Source organism: Meles meles, chromosome 12 (genome assembly GCF_922984935.1).
Source record: "Meles meles chromosome 12, mMelMel3.1 paternal haplotype, whole genome shotgun sequence".
Classification (NCBI taxonomy): Eukaryota; Metazoa; Chordata; class Mammalia; order Carnivora; family Mustelidae; genus Meles; species Meles meles.
This window is the reverse complement of record NC_060077.1, coordinates 72,840,297-72,855,768: the sequence shown is the minus strand read 5'-3', so window position 1 is coordinate 72,855,768 and position 15,472 is coordinate 72,840,297.

Here is a 15,472-nt window from a genome sequence, read left to right as displayed (position 1 = left end):
ACTGCATGATGGCTGAGGTCATTCCAGCTGCTTGTGTGCTCTGATGACAGTGTGATGGAATCTCAAGTTTAATAACATGAGTCCTATAAATTATACACATAGATGCTTATATTTAATTGTCAGCTCAGCACAAGTTGAAAGCATAACTAGTTTTCCAAAGCTCATTCTGTTCTCATGCCCCTCCAGTTTTCTCTCTGGTTCTCTATAGTTTAGATGGAAGCATTTTTTTTTTTCAAGGTCAGCCCACATCCACCTTCCATTTCAAAAAACACTCAGACTCTGACCCAAGAAGTGTCCTGTCTAGGTTTCTTCCTGCTTGCCATTCACACCAGCCCCCAGATCCCCACATCAGCCGTTCTCCCCTAGCAATTCCTGAATTCCACTGTCTCTCCTTTGCTCCCTTCCCTCTTCTCAGTCCATAGATTCTTGGAAGGTTCAGGTTCCTTCATAGTTTCAGTCTCCAGAAGCACCATCCAGACTTCACTGCTCCCAGCCCTTCCCTCAACCAGAATCAGAGGCCACCTTTAGGATTTCACTCCCAGGCTACTGTTCCTCCTAGCACTATGCTTCATCTCAGGTAGATTGGAAACAGGATTCTACAGGCAAGAGCCCCTCTTGGCCCTCAGAGACGGGCCTGCAAATAGAGCCACCATGTTCCCACCCACCTCCTCAGAACATGCAAGGACTGTGCTCTTTCCTCTGACTTGTGCTGGATTTAAAATGGGAGAGGGGGAGAGGACAGTGATCTTACTGAAATCTCACAACCTTCACACAGTGAGGGTCCTTAAGTCCACAGGAGCCATAAAGGTAGGAGGGCAAGGAGTTTGAGTAAATGCCCACCATAACCAACCATTGCTCCTCTCTGACCCAGAGGCCATGTTGCAGGATCTGGCTTACTCTTCAGAATAATTTCTTCCTTTAGAGTAAACCTTCTCCAGGAGACACCTTTCTTCCTCCCTGCCTTCCTGCTCACCCAATGCCTCTACTCCTCCATACCCCCACTCTTCTCCCATACCCGACAGAAGGGTCTCTGTGTCTCTTCAGCCCAAATGGTAGACAGAGTATGTTGCTGTGCTCAGTGTTGTCATTGTTTATCTAAAAGGCTACTCAGTGAATGTAAACAGACTCTTAGAACTAAGAAATGTCTCCTAATTCCGCAACCCACACACACTTGAGCCCAGCAGAGATATCCCGTTCTGCTAATATTGGCCCTGTTAAGAGGTGAAGGTACATCACCTATAATTATCTCTCAAGACCTAGGACTTCAACCAAAGTAGACGTGTCCTCCAGATCAAAAATCATCTAAGTAAATAACTTTTCTGTACAGTGTGGACTAAAAGCAACTTCAGAAAATAATACCCTTAATCATCTAACGCTCAGTTGACCCCAGATTGGGTAGTGTTCTTCAAGGACTAGGAATCAGAGCAAACAATTTTTCTGGAGATAAATTCACTGGTAGCTTTTCCCAATTTTGAGCAGAAGTGCCTCACCTCTGATCATTTTCATCCCAAGGAGAGAAAGCAATCTTAGGAAGGGCTGAACTCAATAGCTTTGCACGCTCCTCCTCCGAGGTGCTCAGGAAGAGTCAGTGTACTTCTCAAGGCTAGCTGTCCATTACTAATACTGACTCCATGTGGGAACACGTCCACCTCTACAAGCAATAATCATCGTTTCCTTCCTTAAAAGCTTTGTCACGGTCACACTGATCCATCATTAAGGGTCACTTGATCTTAAGAACCAGAGTTAAATTCTGCCAGAAGAGGTTCAACATCTGAACAGACAATAACTGTGTAATTGGTAAACTCTCAAAATAATTAAAAGAAATTTATGCTGAGGGTACAAGGAAGAACGAAGAAACAATAGACTTATTTCTTCATCTCTAAATTCATTTGCTAACAGTAAATGGCAAAGGGGATATTTAACACATTCTGTGGTAAATGAGATGCAGACATGCCAGCTCCTGAGTTTTCTCCTCAGGCTATTTCCAGGTATAGCTCTGAGAACCTCTCCCCTGCCCAAGCCCAGGCCTGCCCTTCTTCACTACCCCCTCCCCATGTCTAGGTCCCCATAGCCTTTGGAAAGGGGGAGCACCCAACAAGCACAAGACAGAAGCTATACGCTCAGATCTGAGCAAAGGCTGGGACAGACACTAGGAGTCACAGAGGTAGTTTTCCCAAGAGCCCTACTGCTTGCCTCCCTGCAAGATGCCAGACCAATGCCTTCCTGGTTTCTCCTGCCCAGGCTCCCCACAGGCCCCTCCCAGCCCCTTGTACCTTCACTTCTCTTTGGATTCAAGACTGTTGTACAACTATTTGTTTTTCATCATTTGAGGTAAATGGAGCTGCACAGACAAAGTTACAGAAGCAAGAAGCTTTATCCCCAAGGCTGGAGATATTTTAGAATCATTGTTTATGTAGGAAAGGGGGTGGCAAGAGAGGAGCTGGAGAGAGGAGCAGGAGCCAGACATTCCCAGTGGGTATATTGCAATGGGATTATGATGGCAGCCACAACCATCCACCATCCACACTCCCTGTGCAGGACTAAGACACTTATTACTAGAGCCTCAGTGTGTTGGCTGCTGATGAATCATAGCTGAGTCCCTCTAGGAGACTGAATTCAATTCAGCAAAGTGTCGGGATACACCGTCAATTACAAAAATCAGTGCATTCTATATACTAGCAATGAGCAATTGAAAATTACAATTTAAAAAATAATACCATAGGGGGCGCCTGGGTGGCTCAGTAGGTTAAAGCCTTTGCCTTCAGTTCAGGTCATGATCCCAGGGTCCTGGGATCGAGCCCCGCATCGGGCTCTCTGCTTGGCAGGGAGCCTGCTTCCTCCTCTCTCTCTCTCTCTGCCTGCCTCTCTCCCTACTTGTGATCTCTATCTGTCAAATAAATAAATAAAATCTTAAAAAATAATACCATATATAGTATCATACAAAAACAGAATATTTAAGAATAGAATTTAACACGATGTGTGTGGGATATATAGCTAAAGCCAATAAAGCATTGTTGAAAGAAACTAAGAAGAACTTAAGTGAAGAGATATGCCATCCCTAGGGATTAGAAGACTCAGTATTCTTAAGACACAAATTATCCTTAAACTAATCTATAGATTTCAGGTTATTCCAATCAGAATTCTAGCAGGTATGTTGTCAAAATTGACCATGCTGATTCTAAAATGCAGTAGACCACAAATACCAAAACAACTCTTTAAAGGAAAAAATTTGTAAAAGTGGAATGACTTGCATCACCTGTTACCAAGACTTACTATAAATCTGCAGTTCTCAAGACACTGTGATATTGGCATAAGGTCAGAGATACAGACCAACAGACGAGAATAGAGTCCAGAAATAGACCCACACCTATACCATCATTTGATTTTCACAAAGCACCAAGGAAAGTCAATGAAGGAAAACAGTAGCCTTCCAACAGATGGTGCTGAAACAATTGGATATCCACACAGATAAACACGAATTGTAACCTTTACATTACATCATACACAAAAGTTAATTCAAAATGTGTTATAGACATACACATAAAAGATAAAACTTCTAGAAGAAAACACAAGAACAATTTTGTGACCTTGAGGGAAGCCAAGACTTCTTAGATGACCATGAAAAGCACAAGCCATTAAAGGAAAACAATAAATTGGGCTTTATCAAGCTTGAACATCTTTATTTGCTGAAAGACACATTGATAACATGCATATTTCCCCCATAGACTGGGAGAAACTCATAATTATGGTAGAGAAATTGTATCCAGGAAATCTTTTGTTTAACTCTGTAATTCAATAGTAACAACTCAAGCAATACAATTTAGACAGGCGCAAGTCACTTCACAAAATAGGACTTGAATGACCAACACACACATGAGAAGGCGCTCCATGTCAGTGGTCATCCAGAAGTGCTAATGAAAACCACAGGAAACATCTCTGCACACCCATTAGAAGGGCTTAAATTGAAAAGACTAACAGCACTGAGTGTTTCCACCCATGTGGAGCAGTTAGAATTCTCAGGCTTTGCAAGTGGGAATATAAAATGAGACAATCACTTAGGAAAAGTTTGGCGGTTCTTTATAAACTTAAGTAGACAGATATGACGTGACCTAGCAATTCTATCCCAAGGTATTTCCTCAAGAAACATCAAAATTTGTCCACACCAAGACTTTTACACGCACGTCCATACAGCTTTATTCATAATATTCAAAATGTGACTAGTAGTAGACAATAATTATAGTAATTAATAATAATGACAGATGATTATTTCAAATTTGAGTTTATAATTTTCCTAAGGGATGCAATCAACATTTTCCCTTACAACTCTAATTCATTAGAAAAGCTCAGCTCTCCCCTAATTTCTGGTTGAATAAAGAAACTTTGAAGACAAGAACTGTGCCTCAATGAGTTTTGCATGCTTGGTACCTAGTGTATTGTCTGGCATATAGCACAATGGCAGGCCCTTTAAAGGATATAATATTATCTGAGGGGCACCAGGATGGCTCAGTCAATTAAGCGTCCAACTCTGGATGTTGGCTTAGGTAACCATCTCAGGGTTGTGAGATCAAGCCCTGCGTTGGGCTCAGAGCCTGCTTAAGATTCTCTCTCTCCTGCTTCCTCGGTCACCTCTACCCACTAAAAACATTAAAAATAAATAAAGAGATAAAGGACATGATATTGCTTTAAATCACAATATTGCTACGATTTGTAATAGACATGTTCCTCCCTAATCCATAGTTAGAGACTCCACTGGAAGTTCTCAGAAGCCAGACCTTCCATAGTGGTTGACAGCCCACTTCGCAGCAGCTCAGGACAGGCTCTGGCTCAGCACGGTGAAGGCAGCCTTTCCTCTTCTTGCTCAACTAAGACTGTGCAGTCATAACTGAAAAGAACAGTAAGCGCTAGAACTCCCAAATCAGGGGGATTCTAGTCACATCTCAAAGGAAACCAACACATCAGTTCTTTCCCCTGATTTATGGGAAATTTTACTGATAGATGTGAGAGCCCCTGAAAGAAGGAAAAAGACAGTGAACTATGTTCCTAGGTCCCCCAGTCCTATCATTAATGTCAAGTTCAGAGGGACTCAATAATGTGTTTAACTGCAGTATGATTTCAAGGTTAATTCCCAGCCACTCTTGGATCAGTAGACAATGTAAAATTAAAGTGGCAAGAGGAAGTATATTTCACCCTGAATTTACATTATTATTTTCGAGCTCAGCTAAACTGAAAAAAAAATCAAAAGTACAACACTCCAAGCAGCTCCCAGGATAATAATATTCAAAAAAGAAAAGAAAACACTGAACCCCTTTACACATACTCACCAGGGCTGTTTCACCCCCTTTGTTTCCAATCAAAAAGTGGTTTGGAATGTCAGCAGGTAAACACATTTAATTGTTCCGCTCACTTCCCTTCATCTTGGTGGCCCTTGGAAAGGCAATGAAAATGCCAAAGTTCAAAAAGTGTTTTAAGATAACATGGGTGTTCCAAATTACCCGGGAATGCTAGGGGTCATTATTAAGATGGAAATAGAAGATAGGCTATGGTTTTTCCAGGAAAATTGCTACATTGTTTATTCCTTTTATTTTCTAGTCTCTTTCATCATAATTGCTGTTCCTTGCCTTTGAGGGGATGGTGGTGCTCAGTGAAAAACTCCAAAGGGCCCAGAAGTTCTTTCCTGCAGACTTAGTTTCTGAAATAATTGAATCTGTTGTAAAAGAAGATATAAACCATCTTAACTTTCCAGAGGTGGTCTGAAAAGTTTCAGGCACGCTTAATTAATGAGAGAAGATTGCTCTGCAAGGAAGTTGTGTAGGCTGGATTGTGATATATCAGACGGCCCGGTTTGCTCCTCTTGGAGCTCTGCCCCTCTCTGTGTTCCTTTGGCCCAATGACAGCATCATTGAGACTCAGTGTCCTTCTCTGTAAATAGGATTAAATGATGATCTATGTAAAATAATCATCTCTACCAGGCACATAATTAACCATTGGTGAAGGTACCTATAAGGAGATGAGGAACATTAACTGGTCAAAGAGTAGCAAAATGGGAGGAAAAATAGAGAGGGAGAGAAAATGGATAAAAATTAGAGAAGTCAGAGGAGGCTGAGAAGAAAGAGAAGCAGCATGGGGAGGGGGAATGTCAAGCAAGACCACTGGACCTTAAAGTTTTTGAAATCAGCTAAATATACATATCGTCTGTGGCCAGTTCCTCAAGAAGGCACTGAGATGGGGCACCTGGGTGGCACAGTCGGTTAAGCATCTCTCAGTTTTGGCTCAGGTCATGATCTCAAGGTCGTGAGATCAAACCCCATTTCAGACTCTGCGTTCAGCACCATCTGCTTAAGACTCTCTCTCCCTCTGCCTCTGTCCCTCCCCCTACCCCCCACACTCTCTCTGCATGTTTCTCTCTCTTAAAAAACAACAACAAAAAAAAAACAAAAACAAAAAAACAAAAACCAAGCAAACAAAAAAAAATAATAACTTTCTTAAAAAATAAAAGAGGGCACTTGCCCTGGTACCAGAATTTTACAAATCATCCTTGGCTTTGTGGGTGTTCAATAAACTGACAACCCAAGATGTAATCATCACACTTCCCGGACCTTATATTCCTTCAAAGATATTGGAGGATTGTTATTTAATGGACTAGCAGGGAAAAAACAGTAAATATTAAAGATTTAGGGCTTCAAGTTTGAAAAAGTATTAAATGTCCATTTAATCAAACAACAAAATGCCAGGTATTTATTTCACATGCACCAGTGTCCTACCAATTGGACGGTGCTCCTTAAGGGAAATTTTTGTCTCTGTTTCCCCAGTACCTGGCACCCAGGAACTCTCAATACAGATTTCTTGAAGTGAGTAAGTCTGATGTTCCATGAGGCTCTGTACTGAAATGTAAGAGAAGATTAAGACTAATCTCTGTCTTCCAGGGATCAGAGGGAGTTTTCCAGGAATTCCAGAGTTGGAAAGGGTAAGTTAATTGATGCAGACTGGATCGGTCTGGAAAGACTTGGCAGATTTTCTCAGCATAGATTACTTACAGAAGAATCTTTGTTGGGGGAGAGGATGCCTAAGAGTCTTAGTGAAAAGTACAATTGCCTCCTAACACTGACCCTCAGGTGAGGCTCCTGAATGAAGATGTTCAAAGGGAGCTTAAAAGTCACTGGCCAAGGGTGCCTGGGTGGCTCAGTGGTTTAAGCCGCTGCCTTCGGCTCAGGTCATGATCTCAGGGTCCTGGGATCGAGTCCCGCGTTGGGCTCTCTGCTCGGCAGGGAGCCTGCTTCCCTCTCACTCTCTCTGCCTGCCTCTCTGCCTACTTGTGATCTCTCTCTGTCAAATAAATAAATAAAATCTTTAAAAGAAAAAAAAAAAGTCACTGGCCAAAAAAGTCACAGGATGAGCCAACCAAACCTTAAAGGTTTTCTTGTCCAACCAATTCATTTTCAAATAAGGAACTTAAGATCTAGAACAATGAAATGATTTCCCAGGGTCACACAGCATATTTAGACCTTAGGACCCCTCACTTTGAGTTTTTGCAAATTCAGGTGTTTGCTATTCCATAGAGACAGTTTTGTCCATTAAGGAAACTCCAGCGATCACCTGAGTGTCGGCCCCCCAGGTTCCTCCGGTCAGTGGAGGTGCCGCTGCCAATGAGTTGGTAACTCTGTCTGGTGCTATCTTTCCCGAGCACTTTCCCTTCCTTAGGATTGGCCTCAGCGCTTTGGTTCATCTACAGGAACAATGTCAATGAAGTTGTCACATTACTCATTTCAGCAGCAACAAATGAAACAGAAGAATGAGTGTTACTTCTTTCTTTAAAAAATAATCCAAATGTTTTGTTTTCTTACCCCCCCCATACCCAAATAAGAGCCGCCTGACACCCCACTTTCATCTGCTGGACTTCCTCTCCCAAAACTACTCGTGCCTTCTTACCCATGAGTCTTTGTTCAGCTCTTTCCTTTGCCCACAGCATTCTTCCCTTGCTCCCTCCCCATTCCTTTCTTCATCTACTCAAGCACTGAGGTTTTATTGAAAAGCTCCCACTTATGAAAAGCTCTTCAGATTAGTCAAAATCATAACAAGTGGATCTTTTTTCTAAGACCCCATATGTGCCGTCTGCCTCTATTCAAGTCTCAGTTCTTCTCAACTCCACTGCTGTTCCCATCACCTTCTAAATTATAAACCTCCAGAAAGCATCTTTTTTAGTGTTTCACTAAACATCACAGAGGCGATGTTAGGTATATGTTTGTTAAATGAAGAGATACATAAAATACCCTATTTGGATATTTTAAAATATTTAGTATGTCTGTGGAACTATGTAAATTACAGTATCTTAATAATTTCATTAACAAATGAATGGTTCATAGGGTGACAACAGATTCCAACTCTAAAATAAACGTACTGTTACTCTACTGTTACTCTGGTGAGCCTATTTAAAAGTAAGAAAGTAAATTTTCTAGAAAGGTTAATTAAGCCAACAGAGCACCTGGGATTCAAGTTCTCAAAGTGTCCATGATACCAGCTGGTGAAGAAGGATGCAGAAGACAGGGTTGTACAACTGGATAGTCATAGAACCACTGCATTTGAGGAAAAGGGAGGCAGGGAAATGGCCATGGTAAGTTTTGTTTCAGGTTATATGGGTCAAAGCTTTGAGAATACTCTTATTCAATATTTTTATCCCTGCTTATTTACAAATAAGGTTTCAGGAAGAAACTAAAATCACAAGGAAGATGTATAACAGAGCAATACTACTACTTTTTTTCAAATCTTTGTGTATGAAGGACAAAGAAAAAATGCCCAATGGGCATTTTCCATGGAAACAACTTTTGCAAAGACATGGGTATTAGAGAAAAAACAACAGCATCCAAAAATAATCCCAAACACCCATGATCCCTAAAAATGACTAGCAGCAGTAGTTATGAAAATGCTCCATCAGAAATGGAGTTTTCAGGGGTGCCTGTGTGGCTCAGTGGTTGGGCGTCTGCCTTTGGCTCAGGTCATGATCCCAGGGTCCTAGGATCGAGCCCCACGTCATGGCTCCCTACTCTGTCGGAGGCCTGTTTATCCCTCTCCCTGTGCCTGTGTTCCCTCTCTCATTCTCTCTCTGTCAAATCAATAAAATCTTAAAAAAAAAAAAAAAGAAAGAAAGAAATGGAGTTGTCAATGTCTGCAAAGTTGATAAGTACCTAGAGATTTGAGGAGAAGCTAAAGGCAGATGTCCTCTCTGAAAAGATTAGGAGATTACAAATCATTTTAACAAATATTTATTAAGCATTAAATGAGTGTAAAGCACAAAAAGAGAATTACAACAAGATATTTCCTTAAAGAGCTTATGGCCTAGAAGGGAAAGAAAGCATTCTCACACATACTATATTACCACCCAGCAGCAGTTGATGAAGCATAAACTGTGTCTCAGAATTCCCCTAAACACTAACGTCGGATTCATAAAAGATGATCCCAGTCCCCAAAGCACTTATAATCTAAGTAGGGAGAAAAACAATGTATATGAAACCATTTGCAAACCATACAAAACGTTTATAAGTGAGTATCTTAATCTGGTAGGATAAGAAATAAATGCTCCCTGAATTTTGAGAATGAAGATTTACTTATAGCCTCAGATAATCAAGAGACGCTTAGGGGACCAGAGAAAACCTGGAAACTGTGTGAAGCCTTGAAAGATGACTGCGAGTCAGGATCCATGGAAAGAGGAGGTGAAGAGAGTTCCCAGTCAGACACGCGATACACAGAGAAGACAAGGTGTGACTGACTTGAAGGGAAGAAATCCCCACATGATTAAGTAAAGAAGTTACATTTCAAGGTAGGGTGAGGGAAGGTTTTTCTGGGTGTGTGTGTGTGTGTGTGTGTGTGTGTGTGTGTGGTTTTGTTTGTTTTAGTGTCTGGAATTCTACTACTGAACTATGTGTGTTTCAAGATGTATTTGTCAAGCACCGATTGGCATATGGCAGGACACCAACTCCGCAAAAAACCCCTAATCTGCTTACCCCTTGAGGCTAGATCCTGCCTCCTCAGAAAACACCACCAACCAGGACACATGCTGAGCCTTTCTCCTGCAAGCCAGGGTTTCAAGTCCTTTTAACTCTAGGAACCCAGGATTGCACCGACACAATGATCAAGACAGAGCAGGGGAAACTGGAAACCGGAAGCACTGGCCCAGCAGATGCTTAAATTACGAGCAGCCCCATCTCCAGCACTCCTGGAAGTGATTCAGTAAAGCATTTCCCCCCCAACATTTCTTAGTGATTCTATATAGCCTTGAAGATGAGGTCTTTCTGCCTCATTTTTCACAATTTTGGGATACAGAGAAAAGAAACATTTAACTCTTTTGCAAACTGGAAAAGGCATATGCTTACATTTCTTCCCATTCAACAATAACTTAGAGGTAGCTAATGAGATTTTCTTTCCTTCCCTGTGCTCCCAGAAGTCATCCATCCACAACGAGGCAGAGTCTAGCCATGAAATTTTCTACCCAATCTGTGGTTTTTCAGACAGCTAGGAGAGGGATGAAAATGGTTTAATAATGGGAATTGCCAAGAAACTTATAATTACAGAATTTGCTACAGTGAACACCATAATGGACTGTTTGTTTAAATCAAATATCTGTTGACTCTCTTTGAAGATAAATGATGCATTCTATGCCCTGTTTTCCCCCCCAATATACATGGAGAGCATTTCTGCACAATGGTGGTTCTTCTATTTTTTTTTGGTACATCAGCCAGGCTGGCTAGAACAGGTAACTGCACTTCACTCAGAACCACATGCTAAGCATAGCTCAGTATCTGAGCCTAGCACTGGCCAGTGACATGGTGAATTAATACTTTCTTGTAAGACCCTCAAGATAAGGGGCTCCTGGGTGGCTCAGTGGGTTAAAGCCGCTGCCTTCGGCTCAGGTCATGATCTCAGGGTCCTGGGATCGAGCCCCGCATTGGGCTCTCTGCTCGGCAGGGAGCCTGCTTCCTCCTCTCTCTCTGCCTGCCTCTCTGCCTACTTGTGATCTCTGTCTGTCAAATAAATAAATAAAATCTTAAAAAAAAAAAAAGACCCTCAAGATAAGCAGACACCTTATCTAACAGAGAAACCAAGGACATGCCAATAAACAAACTAAGCTAGCCCTGCATGAATTTAACATAATCTAAACCTTCTCTGCCTTAGTTTCTTAATTTGTAAGGTCAAGGAGTTGAGTATCTGTATCTCCAAGGTCAGAATCTTCTAACATCTATGATTCTAAATCAGAAGCAAAAAGAGGATTAAGATTAAACCTCTGTTCAAGTCCTTAGACAAAACTAGCTCCAAAAAATTTATCCCCTAAAGAACTTGCACCAAAGTCTTTTTTTTTTAATTTTTTAAAAAGATTTTATTTATTTATTTGACAGAGAGATAGATCACAAGTAGGCAGAGAGGCAGGCGGGGGTCGGGGGGGGCGGGGGGAGAGCAAGCTCCCTGCTGAGCAGAGAGCCGGGTGCAGGGCTCTATCCAAGGACCCTGAGATCATGACCTGAGCGAAAGGCAGAGGCTTAACCCACTGAGCCACCCAGGTGCCCCATGCACCAAAGTCTTTAATGAAGAATTTCATGAAGGCAGTAGAGGGATTTCCTCTCAAAATCTCTTCTTTCTCCTCTCTCTCCCATTTTCTATATTCTAGCTAATGGCAATAAATATGCTTTGAAGCTTGAAGACACTTATAAAAAGAGTAAGAATCACTTTCCTTCTCCTTCCTATTGTTAACCAATCCTTAATTGTCCCCACAGGACAAAAGATGTTGAGAGGATTAATTAGCTAATCTTTGTGAAGTGCTTTGCAGAGGAAGAATGTTACACAAAGTGTGAAGGAGAATTAATACTCGACTAACTTCACACCAAAGAATAGAAGCCCCAGAATAAGAACATATTTCAAGATTCAGATAAATTGAGAGCTCTAGGCAAAAGGGGACATGAACAGGGTGATTCTATCTTGCTGAGTTTGGAAAGCAAGGAAACCCAACCCAAAAAGATAAGACACTAACCAAAAAGATTCCCAACAAAGACCTTGAACATGCACATGCTCTGAAGAGAAATGGGAAAGGAAAGGAGTAAGGTACCTGAAGCCTACAGATTAGAAATCCCATCCTATGAAGGAAAGATAGCTGGAAGGTCAGCTCTCTTGTGGGGGCTGTGTGGAAGAACCACTTTGTGTCCCGTTCTCCAGAGCCTTCTGCAAATCCCTCTTTCAAAGAGCAATCGGCTCCTGCAAACCAGCAATGTTGTAACCAGCCGTAAGAAAGGACGTTTCTACAGTAGAGTCATTACTCAAGCCTTAGAAGGAATTCCACACTGCTGGAAAGATCCCAGCCCCATTAGAACCAAGAAACTCAGGCTGATTCCTTCTGCTGAAGAGGACAACTTTCCTTCTCAACTAAAAGTTAATGCTTGGGCAAAGTGAAGCCAAGAACTGAGGCATTTAGCCCACCAATTCAGAGTAAGAGCAATAAAATACTGACTTTCTTCCTGGAGATTTAGGGGAAAGCCTGGGGCTAACACTATTCCTTGGGATGGGAGATAAAGCAACCCTTTTTGCATTCCCAGCATTGACAAACATGCCTTCCTCCTGAGCTGAGTCATTCTGGTCAAGGACGCCATTAAACCTGCAGAGGGCAAGGTGTTGGTAGCATGCTCAGAACCACTTTTCATAGTAGCCTGTGCTATTTTGGACCCTTGTTTTTCAAAAGAGGCTATGGATCTCTACTTCCTCAATGTATTTTTAAAAAGATTTTATCTATTTTTCAGAGAGAGAGAGAGAGCACAAGCAGGCAAAATGGCAGGCAGAGGCAGGGGCAGAGAGAGAAGGAGGCTCCCCCCCACCCACACCCCAAGAGAGAAGCAGGCTTCCTGCTCCCCTGAGCAAGGAGCCTGATGCCGGACTTGATCCCGGGACTTTGGGATCATGACCTGAGCTGAAGGCAGTGGCTTAACGTACTGAGCCACCCAAGCATCTCTTTCTTAATGCATTTCATCTAGTATGTGTAGATGGTCTACAAGGACTTCTAAGAAATTAGACGCTCTGTGAATGGGTAATATCTGTCAATTAACTAAAGGTCTTCCACAATGAGACAAAAAAAAAGTCTGTTTAAACCCATAAGATGAGTTATGGATCATGACTATTCATTCCCTTTATAGGACACATCTTGAAGGACTCTTGGTATTTGGGGTTGGAAGAAACAGAACATAAACCCAAGTGCCCCCATCTTGACTTCTACCTTTAGAACGATGGAGAAGTCATTTAGGTATCCTAAAAGTAATGATTCTCATCTACCACATGGAAATTATAATCACATTTACCTCACATAGTTGTGATTAAATGGAATTAGGCATTAAAAGCACTTAGGCCAGTACTTTCACTCAATAAATGTTAATTTTTGATATTTGGATTTTCAAAATTTATTGTTAATTCTTTGTCCTCAGAAAAAAATTTTATGAAAATCCCATGAGCACAACTGTTTTTATTTTTCCATGTTCCCTTCCAATTTTTATCCTTAAATATACATACTTTACACATTTATAATTACACTATGAATATGATTTTTATGTTTTATATTATAATTTAAATTATGCCATAAATACTTTCCATTTCATTTTAGTCTCTATAATTACAGTATATAAGGCCTCCACAATGTGAATTAAATTGGCATACCATAGTTAACAAGTCCCTCCATTGAGGAGTGGGGATTGTATGGTGAAGAGAACACTAAACTTGGACTGAAAACACATATTTCCTATTTCCTCCCTTAAACAACATGTATATTCAAGTGCTTTGTTGTGGGCCTTTTTGACAAGGGTCCTATCTTTGTTGGTTGAGTTTCCCTGCTTTTCAAACTAAGCAAAGCTGTCCAAACACTATCATTCAATTCAACTATGCAACCTTAAAAATACCATATCACTTCTCTAAGCCTTTTCCCTCATTTATAAATAAGGAAGAAAAACAAAACCACCTCCCCTAGAAGGTCATTGTGAACATGAAATGAGATAATTTGTGTGAAAAGAATCTGTGAGCTGTAAATTAAAATACCCCAGAATGTTTAAAAAATATATATCCATGTATTTTATAACTTTCTCTTTCTTTTTAATGATTTACTTGATGCCGTTTTCCAAAGAGAAATTACTGCGTCCAAGAGTAGGTCCATTTTTGTGACTCATGATAGGTATGGTTAAATTGCTTAAATTGAAAACAAATGGATGAAAGTGTGCTTTACCCTCTACTCCAGTACTCTCAACGACTATACACCAAACACAGAGATAAGTGTGTAGATGCATAAAGGGCATGTACACTTGTATGTGGATATACCCACGTGTGTGGATATATGTAATATATAATGGTTTGTTTTGGGGCATTGCCAAGCTTGACATTGGAGGTGGAGATGAAAACAGGAGTGTAAATGAACCTGTTTAATTGATTCTTATTTTATCAGTACTATTAATATCCATTCAAAGTCATGGCATTAAGAAAAACACAGCAAAACCACATTTGCCATCCACAAAGCCTCTGAATGTCGAGGGAATACATATAAACTTCGTATGGTACAAGCTCCTCACCCCATCTGCAGTAACCCTGCCCTGGAGGGGATAGGCACCCACAAGAAAGAAGGGAAAGAAGAAACTTCCAAGGACAGGCTCTGGAGTAAGATCCTTTAGGATGAAAACGAAGAAAAATGAGCTATGCCAACCAAGCATATTGGCTGTAGTAGCCAGGAGTCCTACTAAATGCATTTTCATCTTCTTTTTAATGCCCCCCCAACACACACACACACACACACACACACACACACACACACACACACACACACATTCTTAGTAAAAGTTTTTTAGAAATGGTCAGTGTCCTCTTTGGTAGGAGAGCTAACGTAAAGGGGGCCATGTCCTCCCTCTAAGGGGCCAGGTCAGTGGGGTCAGTGCACCCCTAGTGGTCAGTTATGTAATGATGGCTGCAGAATGACCTGCACATGTGTCCGCGGGAACACCAGCCAGGGGCAAGGTGCACATCCCGAAGGACAAGCATCTGAGATTGAGTCCCCTCCATGTTGAGGAGCACTGACAGAGACAGCACATACATCCACAGCAAGACTGGCCTCATAAACCCTTGTTTAAATCATTGTATCACATGCACACACTGAATCACAAGGGCAGAGCCCCTGTGATTGATACCAAACTACATGACCTCAGCCCTACAGAACAATCTTTCCAATATGGGCCTCACTTCTTTGCCTACTTACACCTGATTTTACTCACTTGTAGAGCTTAGCAGTAGCTTAGGGTGTCCTCCTAATGAAGAGGAAGGTCTGTGCATCAGACAAGAAGCACTTTGAATCTCAGCTCTATTTGAGAAACTTCGGGTCAGTTCCTTAACTCTCCTGACCCTTGATTTCCACATTTATAAAAAAGGGGCTAATTAAAACCTCCCTCATTAGATGCTCAAAGTCCCCTTAAACAAT